This window comes from Eptesicus fuscus, chromosome 5, assembly GCF_027574615.1.
Source record: "Eptesicus fuscus isolate TK198812 chromosome 5, DD_ASM_mEF_20220401, whole genome shotgun sequence".
Classification (NCBI taxonomy): Eukaryota; Metazoa; Chordata; class Mammalia; order Chiroptera; family Vespertilionidae; genus Eptesicus; species Eptesicus fuscus.
This window is the reverse complement of record NC_072477.1, coordinates 64,741,144-64,760,326: the sequence shown is the minus strand read 5'-3', so window position 1 is coordinate 64,760,326 and position 19,183 is coordinate 64,741,144. Positions and strand designations below refer to the sequence as shown.

General features: G+C 43.0%; 2 protein-coding genes across 8 annotated transcripts in view; one reads left to right on the top strand and one right to left on the bottom strand.

Moving 5' to 3' along the window:
- Window positions 1-14,978, bottom strand: part of ZNF106 (zinc finger protein 106) — a 63,338-nt gene extending 48,360 nt beyond the window's left edge. For 4 of the 6 annotated variants that reach the window (XM_054716305.1, XM_054716309.1, XM_054716308.1 and 1 more), the window contains exon 1: window positions 11,150-11,279. The gene's annotated coding sequence lies outside the window, so the exon portion shown is untranslated. Of the gene's footprint in view, window positions 1-10,824; window positions 10,913-11,149; window positions 11,280-14,043 lie in introns of those variants that run through there. The other 2 variants (XM_054716306.1, XM_054716307.1) reach the window with 2 other exon arrangements.
- Window positions 12,467-19,183, top strand: part of SNAP23 (synaptosome associated protein 23) — a 48,532-nt gene continuing 41,815 nt past the window's right edge. The window contains exon 1 of one of the 2 annotated variants that reach the window (XM_054716317.1): window positions 12,467-12,554. The gene's annotated coding sequence lies outside the window, so the exon portion shown is untranslated. Of the gene's footprint in view, window positions 12,555-15,228; window positions 15,304-19,183 lie in introns of those variants that run through there. The other variant, XM_054716316.1, reaches the window with a different exon arrangement.

Here is a 19,183-nt window from a genome sequence, read left to right as displayed (position 1 = left end):
TTTTTTCATTTCTTTTTTTAAAAATCCTGAGTGAGGATTAACAATAAAAAAAAAAAGTGACTTTCTGGCATAAGCAATAGCAGTCCTTTCGGAGTTTTTACATATTTACTCAATTAAAAACTAAGCACAGTGGAAACTGTAGGGTGGAACCGCACCCCCAGGGTGACTTTTCCTCCCCTAGCATACAGCTAGTGGTGAGGTTTGACCTCCAGACCTTTCCTCCCTATAGATAACATATATGCCTCAGTTGTATTTCAGCTCCAGGCCCAGATAAGCAACAAAACCAGCCTCAGGAGGACCAGCTGCATGGAATAATGACCCTGCCCTGGTGCTGGCCAATCAATCAGTGGAGACCAAAACTCTGAAAGGACACACCCTGAAAGCTTCTGAATATTCTATTGAGATTTTCCCCTGGGATCCCCACCCTAAAACCTCTGCCCTTAAAACCCTTAGGACAGAGGGCCCGGCACACCCCTGGCTTTCCCTTTCTCTCCCCTCCCCCCTCACTCCCCAGGGACGTTACCTTTAGCTTACTCACTCCCAAGCTCCAAGGGCCCTTCCTTTACCTCTATAACTTGTTTCCTAAGCCCATTTCTTCTAGCAATGACTTCTTCTACCGCTGTCATTTACCAAATAAATGTTCTCTTATTAAAAAAAAAAAAAAAACACACACACACACACAACAAAAACAAAAGAAAAAAAAACAAGTACTAAAATACAAATTGTGGCCCACCAGTGTGGCTCAGTGGTTGAGTGTCAACGTATGAACCAGGAGGTTTCAGTTCGTCAGGGCCCTGGGTAGGGCCTGGGGCTGCAGCTCCATCCCCAGTGAGGGACATGCAGGAGGCAGTTGATCAATGATTCTCTCTCATCATTGACGTTTCTATCTCTCTCTCCCCATCCTTCTCTGAAATTAATAAAAATATATTTAAATAAAATGCAAATTGTGTTTCTATTTAATAAAACCAAATACATCACCTCCTAGTAAATGGATAAAGAAATGAAATCATACAGTCAAATCATCCTCTATCAAGCTTTTAACCAAAGGCTCCCTCTTTTTATTCACTTTTTCTTTTCATGAGCTCCACATTTCTAATCCACGTTTTAAGTGAATTCATTGTCACTTTTGCAAAAAAATCAAAAAGTATTTAATCAATAAGGAAAACCTATTGTTTAAACACTAGGTTGATATGATTCCAGCCAAAGACAAAGGAATTTTAATCTGTACATTCTTAAAATGGGTAAATATATGATTTCCATGAATCTTTCTGAAATACTGAAATTCCTTCTCAGCCTTATACATGAGACCACACAACTCAGAGCTCCAACTGCTTGAGAGGTTAAGTCAAGTAAGTGTATAAAATTCAACTGCTGTCCTCACTTTAACCACCTTACCTTTCCCCCATACCTTTTACATATACCCACTCTAAAATCTTTCCAATTTTCTCCAAGTAACTATGAGAAATATCTATGATAATAGCCTAAAAATCCTGTAATTAAGTACCTTTTCTTAACATCCTAATTACTATTCTGTCAATACAAGTACCATTCCAATAGTAAAAACCATATTGATTTTTTTTCCCCTTCAGAGTACTTAGATGCTAAGTCCTGACAGATTTCTGTTTTTCATTTTTGTTACCTATTCTTCAGTGTGATAAACCTGCATGACTTCACATCTATTCTTCTCCCTTCAGCCCACTGCTCCACTCACTGCCCTGACTCCTGCTGCTTATAAACAAGTTCTAAAACTAAGCAGTATATCAGAACCAAACCAGGATTACATGAAATGCTGAAGGGTATTCTTTAAGAAGAGGAAGAAGAAAAAAAAAAGGTAAAGGTAAAAATTATGAACAAAAAAAGACATCAAATACATACCTACCAACAAGTGAATCTAAAAATCAAGTGAATAAAAAAATCTGAAGAACAGAATGGACTGGTGAATATAATAGAATCAGGGACATAGAAAGGGAGGCGACAGACAATTCTCAGGGGGAAGGGGGTCTGAGGGGCACAGGAAGAGATTGGACAAAAATCTTACACCTATGGATGAAGACAGTGGCGGGGGGGTAAGGGTATGGGGTGGGGTGGGGAATCAGGTGGAGGGGAGCTATGGGGGGAGGGAAAAATAAAAGAGGAACACCTGTAATAATATGAACAATAAAGATTATTAAAAAAAAGAAAAAATAATAATAAAACTAAGCAGTATATCAGAATTGCCCACATAATCCTACCTAATAAAAGAGTAATATGCAAATTGACCGTACCTTCGTTACACCCACCAGCCAATCAGAGCGAGTATGCAAATAAACCCAATCAAGATGGCTACAGCCACAGAGAGCAAGGTTTCCCAGGCAACAGAGGAAGCCAAGCTTTCCACCTGCCCTGGCCAGCCTAGGCCTCCACTCCAGGCTACAAAGTTTCCACCCGAACAGAAATGGCTGCCGGCCACGGAGGGAGCAGGAGGCTTGTCTCCGCTCCAGGCTACAAAGTTTCAATTGTAGAAGGTAAATAAATTCCAGATACCAGGGTCTCTGCTTGGGTCGCCAGGGGGCGTGGCTGGCCTGCAAACCACCACAGGCCCCTTGATCAGGCCGCCCCACACCCCAAGGGAACCCCCATCCTGATCCGGGACACCCTTCAGGGCAAACCAGCTGGCCCCAACCCATGCACCAGGCCTCTATTCTATCTAATAAAAGAGTAATATTCAGATTGACCATCACTCCAACACACAAGATGGCTGCCCCCATGTGGTCAAAGATCTTGCCCCCATGTGGACACAAGATGGCCATCACAAGATGGCCAGCAGGGGAGGGCAGTTGGGAGGCACCAGGCCTGCAAGGGAGGGCAGTTGAGAGGGACCAGGCCTGCAAGGGAGGGCAGTTGGAGGCAATCAACCCTGCAGGGGAGGGCAGTTAGGGGTGACCAGGCCTGCAGGGAAGGGCAGTTAGGGGTGACCAGGCCAGCAGGGGAGGGCAGTTAAGGGCAAACAGGCTGGCAGGGGAGCAGTTAGGCATCAATCAGGCTGGCAGCGGAGTGGTTAGGGAGTGATCAGGCTGGCATGCAGAAGCGGTTAGGGACAATCAGGAAGGCAGGCAGGCAAGCAGTTGGGAGCCAGCAGTCCTGGATTGTGAGAGGGCAGTCGGACATCCCTCAAGGGGTCCCAGATTGGAGAGGGTGCAGGCTAGGCTGAGGGACACACACACCCCTCCATGCACGAATTTCGTGCACCGGGCCTCTAGTTTATTAATAAAAAGAAACACAGTTGTGCAAACAGAGTAGAGCTATTGCATTAGAATCTCTAGAGACTCCATTTTGTACTTCGTTATGCTCTCCCCATCCTTAACAGGAGTTCCTCAAAAGTGACTTAAATTGGTCAGCAAGACAGCCTTCCAAATAACCACTATCTCATAACACTGTAATCCATCTCAAACATCAATATCAGGATATTTCTCTGCCCTGGCTGAGTGGCTCAGGTGGTTGGAGCATTGTCCTGTATACCAAAAGGTTGTGGGTTTGATCCCCAACTAGGATGCTTACAGGAAGCAACCAATCAATGTTTCTCTCTCACAAAGATGTTTTTCTCCTTCCCTTCTTCTCTCCCTCCCTCAAATCAATACATAGCCTCAGGTGAGGATTTTGAAAAAGGAGAATATTTCTCCAAATATTTATTATGTAACTCAAGGCTGGAAAACACTGTTTAATGTCAAAGAACTTTATTTGCAACATTGTTACATTATCCAATTTTACCGTTTAAACAACCTTGAAATAAGCAAGAACAGGCTGTTTGATGGTAGTATGTCTAATCTCCTTGGCGTACAGAAAGGGATCTGTCTTTTCATATACCTCTAGCATTCATTACAACTAACCCAGTAGTACTTAAGATATGTGAACTTTGACATAACTCAGATTTGATATGACAATAATCCTACATAATAAAAGCCTAATATGCTAAGTGTCCAACTGTTCGACCAGTCGCTATGACGTGCACTGACCACCAGGGGGCAGATGCTCCAACTGGTTGGTTAGCTTGCTGCTGGGATCCAGCTCTGGACTGGGCAAGACAGGCCAGACACGCCCTGGAGCCCTCCCGTGGCCCCTCCTCAGCCTCAATCACGCACCGGTGGGGTCCCTTGGCCTGGCCTGCGCCCTCTCGCATTCCAGGACCCCTCGGGAAATGTCGGAGAGCCCGTTTCACCTGGGTCCCTGCAGCCCAGGCCAAGGGACCCACCAGTGCAGGAATCCATGCACCAGGCCTCTAGTATACTATAAAACAATGAAGGAAAACAAAACATAAAAACTGATTTCTTAAGGGGGGGAGGGAGTACTCAGATTAGAATCCTGTTTTTTCTATTCCAGATAACTTGCTATGCTTCCACCTTAACCCTGACAGAACACTAATGGATTTCTGGTAAGCAAGACAGGTCAACGGAGACAGTGTTCAGTGACAGAACAAGTTTTGCCATTACCACTAGGTTGCCCAAAAGGTTATGAAACAAAAATATGACTGGCATTTCTGGGTAGTCCTCAATTTGCTGAGTGGGCCTCCAAGAAAGTTTCAAGGCTCCTAGCTAAGTTGACAACAGAGGTCAGGAAGTATTTGGGGGCACATCAACATACAACTACAACTTTCAAAGGCTTATTCTGGATAAGAGTCCTATTGCTAGTTCTAAATTCTGGCTGGCTCCTGTTTCCCAAAGCAAGTGATTGGTGATTTCCTGCATTCATCAGCATTTTACTCACTAGCATTCCTTTTTATATTACCTGTCCTAAACCACATTTAGCAGGAGTATATGCAGCAACCACTCTTTATTAGTAAGCATAGGGCTAAAACAAAGATAGGAAGTTAAAGCTGTGACTCAGGAAAAGGCATTAGAAGTTGAGCCCCAAGCAAGTGAAGCTGTTTGTATTACCCATCACCAGGCAAGGAAATGGACAGGGCAGACCTCAATTCAGAATTAGAACTACTAAGGTTCCAATTCCTTCCTCAATTCTGAAACTTGGCAAGTATTATGTCCTAAAGGGAAAAATAACAGAAAAACAAAACAAAACTGGGATAACACCAATCCTAACAAAATAATAAAAATACTAGTATTAGCAAAAGTTATTATCATAGCCCTAGCTAGTTTGGCTCAATGGGTAGAGCGTCAGCCTGAAGGGTCCCGGGTTCGATTCGTCAAGGGCACATGCCCAGGTTGCGGGCTTGATTCCCAGTAGGGGACATGCAGGAGGCAGCCAATCAATGATACTCTCTCATCATTGATGTTTCTATCTCTCTCTTCCTCTCCCTCCCTCTCTGAAATCAATAAAAAATATATATATTTTTAAAGTTATCATCATATAACAGGTTAAGTCCTAAGCCCAAAGATAGCTTGTATAAACACTGTTTTAAAAGTATTGAGTAGCTTGTTGCATTTCTTTAGTGGTTTAAAAAGTCTGCATTCCTGTATTCAACATATCATTTACATCTACTTCCAAGCAACCCCAAAGAGCCACATAGTACTTTAAAATTATGTGACATGAATTATAATCACTGTATACTAATGAGTGAGCCCAGCTAAGTGCCTAATATTCTTCTCAAACATCTCCATGTATCTTCATCTACTTTATACAAGTTTGACTATAATAACAATCATCTTTATTACTTCTTTATTACAGAAGCTTTTAAGTTCATAGTTAACTATACCACAGTTATACATTTTAACTATACAAAAGTTCAACATTTTATTTTTTTTAAATATATCTTACTGATTTTTTACAGAGAGGAAGGGAGAGGGATAGAGAGTTAGAAACATCGATGTGAGAGAAACATCTATCAGCTGCCTCCTGCACAGATGTGCCCGCAACCAAGGTACATGCCCTTGACCGGAATCGAACCTGGGACCTTTCAGTCCGCAGGCCGACGCTCTATCCACTGAGCCAACCCGGTTTTGGCTAAAAGTTCAACATTTTAACAGCTTGAAAAATATCAAAGGACTCACATTTACCTTTAAATTACCAACCTACATGGAATATCTATATACTATCCTCCTAAGTGGTCTCAGTGCCCCTCATACTACTCAGGTAATTCAGAGCTTTCCTAATTGCTTATACTGCAGCATAAGTAATCTCCTTAAAATACAAATCTGATTACAATAGCCCCTTAACTTTTTCCCTGTATTGTATTTTAGAAAATTTCAAACACAGAAATGCTAAAATAATTTTATAGTGAATACCCACATCCTGTTTCCCATATACCCCCATACCCACCACCTAGATTCTACCACTAACTTTTTACTATGCATGCTCTATCAGATACTATCCATCTATCCTTGGTCACTTAGTTACATTGTATTATGATTTATTAACATTTTGCCTGGAATTTTTTGTGTCTAGGCACACTGTTGTGTAATTTTCTTTTTAATCTGCAACAATGTTATCGGTTTTTACTAGGGTTATCTTAGTCTTGTGAAATGAGTTTGGAAGTATTTTCCCTTTGTCTATTTCTGAAAGTTTATATAAGATTGATGTTATTTCTTCTTTAAATATCTGATAGATTTCATTAGTGAAATCACTGTGGCCCCGAATTTTCTTTGTAGAAAAGTTTCTTTTTATCATTAATTCCATTTCTTTAACAAAAGCTTATTCAGATCTTATTTCAACTTGTGACAGTTTTAGTACATTAACATTTTCAAGAAACTGTATTGTTAAGTTTCTTGGAATAAAGTTATTTACAATTAGAGGCCCGGTGCACAAATTTGTGTATGGTTGGGGGTCCCTCGGCCTGGCCAATGATCAGGGCCGATCAGGTCTGGCAAGGGACCACGGGAGGTTGGTTGGCCAGCCTGATCGGGGCTCCTGCATTGAGTGTCTGCTCCCTGGTGGTCAGTGAGCATCATAGCAACCGGTCAACCAGTCGGAACGGTCGCTTAAGCTTTTCTATATATATATAGATAGCCATTTATTACCCTATAGAATCTGTAGTGATAAATCCCTTTCATTCCTGATACTAGCAATTTGTGTTCTCTGTTTTTCACTATCAGTCTAGCTACAGGCGTATCAATATTGTTGATCTTTTCAAAGAACCAACTTCTGGCTTTGTAATTTCATTTTATTTTATTTTTGTATTTTTCTATTTCATTAATTTCTTCTGTCATCTTTTTTTTAATATGTATTTTTTATTGATTTCAGAGAGGAAGGGAGAAAGATAGATAGAAACATCAATGATGAGAGAGAATCATTGATTGGCTGCCTCCTGCACGCCCCCCACTGGGGGGGATTGAGCTCACAACCCAGGCATGTGCCCTTGGCTAGAATCAAACCTGGGACTCTTTAGTCCGCAGGCCAATGCTCTCTATCCACTGAGCCAAATCGTCCAGGGCAACTTCTGTCATCTTTAGTATGTCTTTCCTTCTATCTACTTTGGGTTTATTTTGCTCTTCATTTACTAGCTTTTTAAGATAAAACTTCAAGTCACTGCCTTTAGACTTTTCTAAAATAGGTATTTAGGCTACAAACTTCTCTTTAAACACTAACAGCTGTATTGCACAAAATTTTTTTAGCACTTTTAAAGAAACTATTTATTTTAGAATAGTTTTAGATTTACAGAAAGTTGAAAAACTAACAGAGTACCCATATACCCATTAATATTTTGGGTGTTCAGTCTCTGAAAGTTACTTTCGCACCCTCCCCCGTTTCCCATATTATTTACATCTTACATTAGTATAATTTGTCACAATTAGTAAACCAATATTGACACATGATTATTAATTTAAGTCCATACTTTATTTCCTCATTTCTTACACAGTATCCTTTTTCTCCAGCATCTGAACCATGATGCATTACATTTAGTCATTATGTCCCCTTAGGCTCCTCTTGGCTGTAACAGTTATCCACAAATTTTGATGTTGTATTTTTATCATCCAGTTCAAAATACTTTTTAATTTCTCTTGATAGTTATTCTGTGACTCATAGATTTAAAAGTTTCACTGAATCACCAACTATTTGTGAGGTTTTTTAAGACACCTACATTAATCCCATTATGGTCAAAGACCATTTTCCACATTATGTGGGCTGTGTATACCCTCCTGTTGTAGTTGAGTTTGATTAGCTGCGAAGACTGACTACAACCAATGTGGAGGATCTGCTGTGCAGGGTCGACCCCACAGAACTAGACTTACTTCAGCAGGGCTCTGGTGCCGACTGAGTCCACCCCATAAGTGTGTCCTTGAGGAAGTGATTAGGTGGTGCTTCCACATGGTCTGAAGCTGTCCAGGTGCACTGACTCTGAGGCACAGGCCAAGATCAGCCACCACCTGTGCTCTGCCCGGGGCCACCTAGCATGAGCTATAAAGTGATCTGCAGATGGCCGCTACTTCTAGTGGGCTTGGAGATGCTCAAGAGAAGCCAAGCTGTGCACCAAGGCTGGCTACCACTAGTGCCAGGCCTGAGGCCACTTAGTGAGAGGTACAGGGCCAGATGCTACCTTGTTTGAGAGATTTTAAAAAGTTTGAAGCATGAACCAAGTTTGTATGGAAAAGCTAGGAGAAACTATGTGGGTTAGGCCCGCAAGTTGGGTGAGGTGGGGTCTCAGGGAACCACCAGGGTAGGGCTAACTATGTAAGCCAGGTTGATGGAGACTCAGATAGGGTGCCAGCCAGCAGGCTCTGTGGAGGGCTCCAAAACGGAACAATAGCCTCTGCCAATACTTCTGTCTGGGAGAAAGCTGCCCCTCCAGCTCTTGCCCTGATGCTAGACACTTCAGTTCCTCCCTGGTGCCTTTAGAGCTACTGTCCCAGCACTGGAACTTAGAACAAGTGAGTCTAAGTCTGTGTATGGGGCCTTTAAGAGAAACCTGAGTCTCCCGCCACCCTCCATCTCAGTCACAATCTCTGCTGGTTCTTACAACCAGAAGTTATGGGGGCTTCTCTTCCTGGCACTGGAATCCTGGGCTGAAGGGCCTAGTGTGGGGCTGGAAACCCTCACTCCTCAGGGGGAACTTCAGCCCAGATATCCCTCCTGATTTTTATCTGCCATACATGGGCATGGGACTGGCCAGTTCTGCACCTCCACCCCTCCTACCAGTCTCCATGTGGCTTTTTTTTTTTTTTTTGAAATATTTATTTATTTCAGAGAGGAAGGGAGAGGGATAGAGAGATAGAAACATCAATGATGAGAGAGAATTATTGATCGGCTGCCTCCTGCACGCCCCCTACTGGGAATCGAGCCCACAACCCGGGCATGTGCCGTTGGCCGGAATCAAACCTGGGACCCTTCAGTCTGCAGGTGGATGCTCTATCCACTGCATGTGGCTTCTTCTTTATATCCTTAACTGTAGGACTTGTGTTCAGCTAGATTTCAGGTGGTTCTATTATTTAGTTGTCATTTTGATGTGGTTGTTGGAGGATTCAAGTATGGCATTTAACTATGCTGTCATTTTATGAGAACCCTGGCTCATTCTTTCTAACACGTGCATAATTTATTTAAATAGTCCACTATTGGTTCATCACTTAGGAACTCTCACTTCTTGATAATCTCTTCCAGATTAAAAATTAAGACAGAAATCTAATTGACTCTAAGGTTTCAATTAGAAACTTAGCATAGCGGATGTGCAATTGGAGTATTCATATATAACTGTCTGCCTAGGTGCTCTTATTCACCGAGTACACAAATTAATCCCCAAGTTCCCACTTAGATACCATAATTACAAATGACAAAATATGTGTATTTCTCACTGAGCCACTCCTTGTCCCAGAACCAAGACAGATAACATCTGCTGCCATTATTCCTTGCTTTTCTTCTTATATAGTAGCCTTCAAACTACATGTGCTCTAAATATACAATAATTACCATTCAGTTTTTCCTTTTTAAATATTTCTTTTGATCAGAATAATTGGTTCTGAACTAACCTAATCAGACTCCTTCATACCTCTACCTCCTTCCAAGCCATTTTGAAGTTCTTTTTAAAAAACCATCCAGTATCCTTAATTAAAGACTGACAATTTTCTAGACTCCTATAGTTAACCACAGAAACTATAATTGTAATGTAGTTGATTCTCAGCAGAAGTACTTAATATATCTAACTTGTAGCAGAAAAAAAAGATAAGAGTAGGCACTGTTTGTGAATATCACCACTTAACACTAGTTAAATCAGCTTGAGCGAATTACCATCAAACTCTCAGCCCTCATCTGAAATGTGCGCCAAAAAAAACACCTTCCATTATAATATCTCATTTTTTTGTGACAGACCTGAGTGTATCCGGCACATGTACAGTAGGTGCTAAATAAATCCTAGTTGAATGTAAATATTGTCTTCCATTGTTTCATTCACTACCAAAACCTGAGAACAGGGTTTAAAACAAATTTTAAGATTTACCATGGAATTTAGAACAAGACTTAATAGGCTCTTAGTAAGTGCTGAAAAGTTCCTTTGGCTTGAGTTAATGCGACATAAACCATTATGGTGAATAAAGCATTCATTTACTAAGTAAGAGAAAAACTTGCCCTGAACTAGAATGGCAGTCCCACACGAAGAGCCATGGAAATCTCAAACGTCCCAAGATGACTTAATCTCCGACTCTCAAAACATGATTATGACTCTCAAGATGATTAAATGGAGCCGATAGAAGGGAGTGGGATGCAAAGCATTTTCTCTCCATAACTATGCACCGAGATTTGGACTAAATATTAAATTGACACATAGTTAGCGCTCCATAATTCTATTATTAAAACGCATGCCACTGGGGGAGAAAACGGAAGGAATTAAAAAAAAAAAAAAAAACACAGAGGCTGCCACTCACAAGAGGTCGAAAGGTGTCCCTGGCTTAAAGACCCTAGGCCTTTACGCACCTGGGTGAATGGACTACCTGCGGCACCGGAGGCCCAAGGAGGTCGGCGGCCTTCCCCAGAGGTCAAGGATCTGCAGTCACATTTCCTGCTGGGGCAGGGAGCAAGACTGGAACGCCCCCGCGAGAATCTGTACCCCCAAGCCAGAAACCCAGCCTGCCCCTACACCCGCGCAGGCTGCAGGAGGGGGGCGACCAAGGAGCCCCTGCGCCACAGCCTGCAGGAGCTCAGACCTGGCCGCGACCTGCACCCCAACCTCCCAAAGGGGCAGACCCCCGGGCTCCCGCGCTCCCGCACGCCTCCACACAGCCCGGCCCTGGATACTCACCCTCACTGCCGACCCCTCTCACTCCATCGGGCCGCCGAGGCCCGGGCGAAGGAGCTTCCAAACGCCCTCCTCCGCCGTGGGTCCGGCGGCCCGCTCCGGACCCGCTCCTCCACGCCGGGCACCGCCGCCGCCGCCGCCGCCAGTGCGCAGGCGCAGGGCGCGGCCTTCGCGCTTCCTTTTTTTCCCATTTGGAGTCCGCCTTTCTCAATAATCTAGCTTTATTCGAACACGCGAGAGTGAGCAACGGACACCGGGGAAAGAGGCTTTCCTGAGAAAGGAGCACGCCCAGAGGCAGGCTGGCTTGCGGAAGACTTAGCACCAGACACTCCCGTGATCAGCCTTCCTGGCTACTTTTTCATTCTCTGCTATTTTTGGGCCTCCCTCTAGCTCTTACTTTTTTCCTAAGTAGCAACGGCTTCAGCTAAATTTTCAACCACTCCTTAGCCAATAAAGAAATTAAAATGCAAAAAAATAATAATAAATAAATAAATAAATTTTCAACCACTACTCCTCTGCAAGACTTAATAACACTTAATGGAAGTTGAAAAAGCTTTAGAACAGACAGACCTGAGTTGAAATGTTGAACTTAGTGACTTTGGACAAAATAACAAGTTATCTTGGAACCTCACTTTGTCCTCAGAGTTAAATGTAAGATAATCTTATCTCTCAGGGTGTTGCTAGTTTTAAATGAGCAGATAATCCATCAATACCTATGATTATATTCTTATACCTACTGTGCTTATATTTACCAGTATTATTAAACTTAGCTTATAATCATTCCCACAGGATACTATTTTAGTGACTAGTCAGATAACCAAATTACATTAAGGTTGATAATGAAGTGTTACTTCTATATTATTGAATCTCTAATAATATCTATGTGTGTGTTTTTTAAGTTATATCTTTTTTAAAAAAATGTTCTTATTGATTTCAGAGAGGAAGGGAGAGGGAGATAGAAATAGAAACATCAATGATGAGAAAGAATCTTTGATCAGCTGCATCCTGCACACCCCCTACTGGGGATGGAACCCAACCCGAGCATGTACCCTTGACTGGAATTGAACCCGGGACCCTCCAGTCCGCAGGCTGACGCTCTATCCACTCAGCCAAACCAGCTAGGGCTTAATATCTATATTTAACAAGAACTTCAATGCCTCAAATCAATGTAAGCAGCTCCCACCAATTATGTGTTAAGTCCAGATCTGCTTCTAGAGGATTGAGTAACTATTCCAATTCTGTATTTGTGACATCACAAGTCCTTGAAACACATCTGGGGTATGCTGCTCATCATGCTCTCCTTCAAAAGACATACAATGAAAGAATTGCTCTACCTATAAACTCGGGGCCATAATCCAAGGAAAAGCTTATAGAATCTGCTGTTGGTGAACATCAAGGTAACATCAAGGTAATCCTAGATCAGAGTTTCTCAACCTTGGCACATAGATAATGTGGAAATAATTCTTGTGCTGTACTGTGAATTGTAGGCTATTTAGCAGCATCCCTGGACACCAGATGCCTCTAGTGCCCCTCTTACATCTTCTCCCAATACCCCCTCCCATCATCACAACAATAAAAAAAATGTCTCCAAACACGGTCCCCTAAAGGGCAAAAATGTCCCTGGTTTAAAAAAAATAGCATATACCAGTGACCATCTCAACCCTAAGTGAACTCTCCCTTCCTGCTTGAGAAAGCCACACAGGAGAGCAGAACTGGTGAGTTCATTTTTACAATTGTATCCAGGCCCTCAACACTGCTTACTAGTCCTAATACTTTTATCAGGCCAACTTGCTCTATCACTTTCTACAATATTCCAAGTCTTTCCGCTTTCCTTAAAACTCCCAACCTATTTTCTACCAGCAGTTTCACAGAGAAAACAGAGGTCATCAAATGAGAACTTCTTTAATTTCCTGTTACAAAACATACAAACTTACAGATACTTCCTTTCTTTATAAATGAGGATGTGTCTTATCTCCAAGACATTTTTTCCATCAGTGCTTTGGGTTGCCTTTACTCTTACCATCTCAAGATCCTTAACCGTTGACTAGCACTTCTCCCTCTCTCTTTATTTTTACTTTTATTAGTATTTGTAAGTTTTTGCTTCTTCAGTTTCTTCTGGGATATTTTTTCTTCTATGCAACCTCCTCTTCTGGGTTAGGAACAATCTTCTCTTTTTCAGTAGGATCACCTCAGTGTGGAAGGGAGAGCTCGTGTGTGGGCCATTCATGAGCTCTATAAATTCTACACTGAAGCTTTGTTTAGCTGGATGTGCTCAATGACCAGAGCATCTATATCTAAACCCTTAAGTTCAGTATTACTCTCTGCATTTTTAAGAATGTACTGCAAGCATTCTTTTTGGGCCACCAACCCTGTGTCTAGCCCCACTGTTTCGCCTGGGCACACCTACCAACTCCACCATTGTAATGACGGAATGGCACGCATTGCTTGTGTAGAGTGGCATCCTTCAGATACTTGGTGGCTTTTCTAATATCCATACCCTTGATGGCCTGGGAAGTTTTACGAGTGTTCTTAAAGTTAACACGAAGGTTTGAACCTCTTGATATACGCATGCTTTTGTGTGGTTTTCTGGGTCAAGTGAACAGCGAACCATTTTCAGAGGTCACCTCTGGCTGCTTTTGGGGAAGAGCTGATGAGCACTTCTCTTTAACTGTACTTTCTCACTTGTATGTTCCCTATCATGCTTAAATTTCTTCTATTTTAACTTTTTTATTTCATTTTATTAGCGAGAGAGAGAGAGAGAGAGAGAGAGAGAGAGAGAGAGAGAGAGAGACATCAAAGTGAAAGAAACATTGATCGGTTGCCTCCTGTACGTGCCCCAACCAGGGATTGAACCCTTAACCTGGGTATGTGCCCTGACCAGGAATCAAACCCACTACCTTTTGGTGTGCAGGACGATGCTCCAACCAACTAAGTCACACCAGCCAAGGCATCTTCTGTTGTAATTCTAACCAAGTGGGAAAAACAAACAAAAACAGAAACAAAAACTTTGACCTCTTGTCATCCTCTTTCCCTCCTCCTATCAAGGCCAAACTTTCCAAACTGTTTTACAACTTGCCCCCATTTCTGCATCCAAACTACTGCAATCTATCTTTCAACCTCATCATTCTACCACATTGCTTTCACTAAGATCACCACTGACTTACGTGTTACTAAATTCAAAAGATATTTCTCAGGTTTCATCATCTTCCTTGACTCTTTGGAAATAGACTACTTCTTTGAATCTCTCTCTCTCCTCTTTAAAAATTTCCAACACTGTTTTTTTTTTTTTTCTTTCTTTCTTTCCAACACTTCTTTATTCCTAGAGGTGCTTGGAAGGATTCCCGTGTTTAAAATCCTTCAATAGCGCCCAGTGGTCATAGTATAAAGTGCAGGCTCACTAGTCCAAAAGTGCAAGAACTTCCTAGAGATCTACCTAGCGGTGGCCTACTTTTTAAAACTTTATTCCCCCCTTCACCAGGAGATACATGATGAGCTGTAAACTTCTAACCAGGATGAACTACAAACACTTTCCAGAAGGCGCTATGTTATTCTTGGCATAAGCTGTTTCCAATGCTGGAAAAGTCTATCTTCCTCCCGGACTTCCGGAGGGACGCCTTATCCTTAATGATTCCAAAAGTCACTTCCTCCAGGAACCCTTCCAGACACCCCTAAAAATAAGGCGCTTTGTTTATTGTGCGCCAAGGGGTGTGTCGGATTTTCTAGAGGCCACGCAGCATATCCTAACCACCATAATTTGTTTACACAATTATCTCCCAGTCTAGACAGATCAAAAAACCCTGGGAGGGCAGGGAAGGCATCCCATTCGCCTTTTTCCCTCGGCGTTCAGCCCGCCTAGTGCCTGGCCTACGGTCTGCCCTCCCTCAATGTTTGCTGCACGAACCCTTCCCACCTGCCGGCGGCACCCCAGGCACCCGTTAACGGTGAGCTGCGAGCGCTCAGCCTGCGTGGCAGGGGCATTTAAACCCTCCGCACGGGGATTGGCTCCCTCGGCAGGGGCGTGTCTGCGCCCGCGCCCGGGGAAGTGCGCAGGCGTGCGACTCCGGCGGGCGCAGGCGCACGAAGGGCTCAGCCCGCAGCAGTCGGGTCTCGGGTGTCCGAGCGGCCTCGGCCCGGAGAGGAGTGACCGGAACTGCTTGGTGAGTGTCCAGGAGTGGGGCTGAGAGAGTTGGGCCAGGGTGAAGATGGAGAGAGCCCCCGAGAAGAAAAAGTATATCGTGATGATTGAAAAGTTGTTGGGGTCGGGCTTTTGGGGGCGGAGGGGGACGTCCCGACCCGGCTGGGGCAAGTCGGGCCCGGAGTGGGGACGCGAGGCGCTGGGGGACGGTGGAGGGGCTGGCGGAGGAAGGGTGGTGGGATGGTGGCTCCCCGGACCCTTCCTCGAACCAAGCTGAGGTAAACGCCCGCGGCCTCACCACCCATCCCCGCCGTGCTGCGGCGGCAGGGCTAACAGCCTGTCTGGTGACCACAGGGATCAGGCAACTTGGAACGAGTTGTTGGAAGAAGGTCTCTGGGGTTCTTGGCGTTGGAGAGTCCATGCTCTCTAGGAAAGCCCATTCTTTCCGCGGCTTTACCGCAGAAGCGCGGGGGAAAAAAAAAAAAAAGGATCGATAAAACGAATTTCACAATTCGGGGCTGCCGTAGTCGGGGGCGGGGGGGGGGGGGAGATACTGGAAAGTGCTGTTTTCGCCTCGTCATTTTTGTCGTCATCAGTCACCACAATGGTAGGAAAGGCAGGCGAGGGTAGAGGAAACCGAAAAACGTTGACGTTGGGAAAAGAGGGTGAGAAGGGAATGTTATTTTGCCTTTTGCTACTTGTCATCTCCTTTTGGAGGGGGGAGGAGTGACTGGGAGAAGGGAGTTTGGAAACTAGCAGCTTCTGACAGTGTCCCCTCAAACTTGTGAAAATGATGTAGCTTCCTAGTTAGCAGGTATTTCAAGAATTAAGCAGGATACTTCATCGGTCCTGGTGCCCTTAAGACTGGTTTTCAGATGTCCCAGTAAAATACCGCAGATACCCCGATAGAAGTGGTTCTCCCACATTCTTGCCCAGCCCGGATAACCGCATTTGAAATTCATGAGACATCATTAGCTAGAACACTTTGGAATCCAATCTTAAAATACCCCATATTAAAAATTTTTTAAAAATGAATATTTTTGCCATCAGCAAAATTGATGCCTAGGTATTCATTCAGTAATCACTTGTTATTCATTCTTTTGGCAAGAGGTAGTGAGAAAGAACACATTTATGTAAATACTAGAGGCCCAGTGCACGATATTTGTGCACTGGCGGGGGGGGGGGGGGGGGCGGGTCCCCCAGCCGGGCCTGCACCCTCTCGCAGTCCAGGAGCCCTCGGGGATGTCCAACTGCTGCTGCCATGGTCCCCAGTGTGAGCCCCAGCTTCTGGTGCACTGACCACCAGGGACCAGCTCCTGAGCGTCTGCCCCCTGGTGGTCAGTGTGTGCCATAGCGACCTGTCCTTCTGCTGTTCAGTCGATTTGCATATTAGCCTTTTATTGTATTGGAGGGATAGAATTAGCAAATATGAGGAGAAACACCTTTTCCCACATTACCGTGTTCCTTTGACAGGTCATGTGAAAGTAAATAAAATGATCATATAAATTAACCTACAATTTGAATATTTATCAGTGTTTCTAGGATGGTTTGTTTTGTTTTGTTTTTGGTCAGGTGCTTGTCTGTGGATATGCATTAGGAAACTGCTATCTTAGTTTCAAAATAGGAATAACTTATCATGCCATTATTTTCTTAACAATAGTACACTCTTTCCTGTAAACAGTAGAATATCTGTATGCGTCTTAGTATTTGTTGATTTTACTCTAAATGAATTTAAGCATAGTAATAAGCTCACTCAAGGTCTCATATTTTCTAATCATTCAGAAAACAAGAAGAAAACAAATAAACGAAAAACAGGCCCTGTTCCTCATGGAACAGCTGCCAGTACCTCACTTATCGTGAACCACATACCACCATCCTAAAATTTGCCTTTTAGAAGAATATCTGTTATTTTACTTCATATTTTTAATGGGCTTTTTAAAAAACATTACCCTTTTCCAAAGTGATAATCTATAAAGTCATACTTTTGATGTATTTTATACCTTTTTCTAGTATACATTATAGTAATGTAAATACTAAATGCATAGCTGTTGCTTATGCAGTGGCTAAAACCATAGCTTGTTCTCACTCTGTACTTCAGAAAATACTGCTTTGGGTCCTAATCCATTTTTAAAATAAAGTGAAAATTGGACTACCTAAACTGTAAAGCCAATGGACTTCAAAGTTCTGTGAGCCCTATGATGGCCTTCACTGTTATGACACTGTTATAGTAAATTATTTGGTTTCACCAGGTGAAAGGAGATTAGAATAGCAAAAAGAAAAAAGGATACTTACTCTGAGATTTTTGTGAAATCAGCTGCCTTTTTTTTTTCTTCTGACTAAGGTGCTTTCTTTTCCTCCTTTGGTTTCTATGTCTTAAATATTCTGGAAACCTATTTTTTAATTGTATTTGTATTCTGCATTATGTATATACTAGAGGCCCAGTGCACAAATTTGTGCATGGATTGGGTCCCTTGGTCTGGCCTGTGATAGGGGCCGATTGGGGGCTGTGTCGCCCAGCCCCCATTGGGTCCGATCAGGGGAAGGGACTGTGGGAGGTTGGCCGGCCACGGGAGGTTGGCTGTGGGAGTGCACTGACTACCCAGCTGGCCAGGGGGAGGGACTGTGGGAGGTTGGCTGTGGGAGCGCACTGACCACCAGGAGGTAGCTCCTGTATTGAGCATCTGCCCCCTGGTGGTCAGTGTGTCATCATCGTGACCGGTCGACCAGTCGAGATGTCAACCAGTCGTAATGGTAGCTTAGGCTTTTATATATAGATAGATAGATAGATAGATAGATATAGATAGATATAGATATAGATATAGATATAGATATATAGATAAGTTAGCATTTATAATATATGATGTTGGGTGCATCCAAGAGTGCTGAACTTTTTACTCCAGTGCCATATTTTGTTTCTGGGTCTGTAGATTGACAGGGGAGTAGATGACAAGGACTGGTATTTTCTTTGTTGTGGAGAGTGGCTTGAAACAGATTGATCCACAGTGCCTCCAACAATTGGAGGAAGAGAATTGTGGAGCCAGGAAACAGCATGTACTGTGTAATATTGGAGGTGAAGGTGGTGTTTTATTTCCACTCATTTAAATTCACTGATATTTTGGGTTTGATTTTAATTTAGGATGTGTTGCTACTAAAATATTTAAATCACTGATCACCATAGTTTTATGGAATGCCCTCATCTTGTTGATTTTTTGAGTTCTGTAACTTAGATTTAAAGTTTGTTTTAAATTTATTTTAGCAATGTTTTGACAATTGAGATTATCTTTAGATGGCCCCTTGATGCTTATAAAATAAAATCCAAACTTTTTGGTATAGTATACAAAGCCCTTCACAACCTGTCTCCTGCCTGCCTTTTAAAGCCACCCTGCCCTTGTATGTATGTTAAATTCTTGCAGGACTATTGGTGCCTTACATTGTGACACTTCTTTGATAGTCTGAAACCACAATTTCTTTCGAGTTGATCATGCTTGGGCTTTCATTCCCAAATCATAATCATGATAGATGTTTAATAATTATTATGAAAAACTTTAATAGTTTTATTGAGTACTACATGACAGCCAAATGCTCTTCATGAATTAGCTCAGTCCTTATAACAACATTTGATGTAAGCATTACACTGAGTGGCCAGATTATTATGATCTCTGAACGCATAATAATCTGGCCACTCAGTGTGTGTGTGTGTGTGTGTGTGTGTGTGTGTGTGTGTGTGTATTAGAGGCCTGGTGCATGAATTCATGCATGGGTGGGGTCTAGCCAGCCTGGCCAGAGGGAGGAGACATGGGGGGTTGGCCAGCCTGCCTGCTGGTCGAACTCCTGGTCGAGGGGACAATTTGCATATTAGCCTTTTATTATATAGGATATACACAGAGTGGCCAGATTATTAT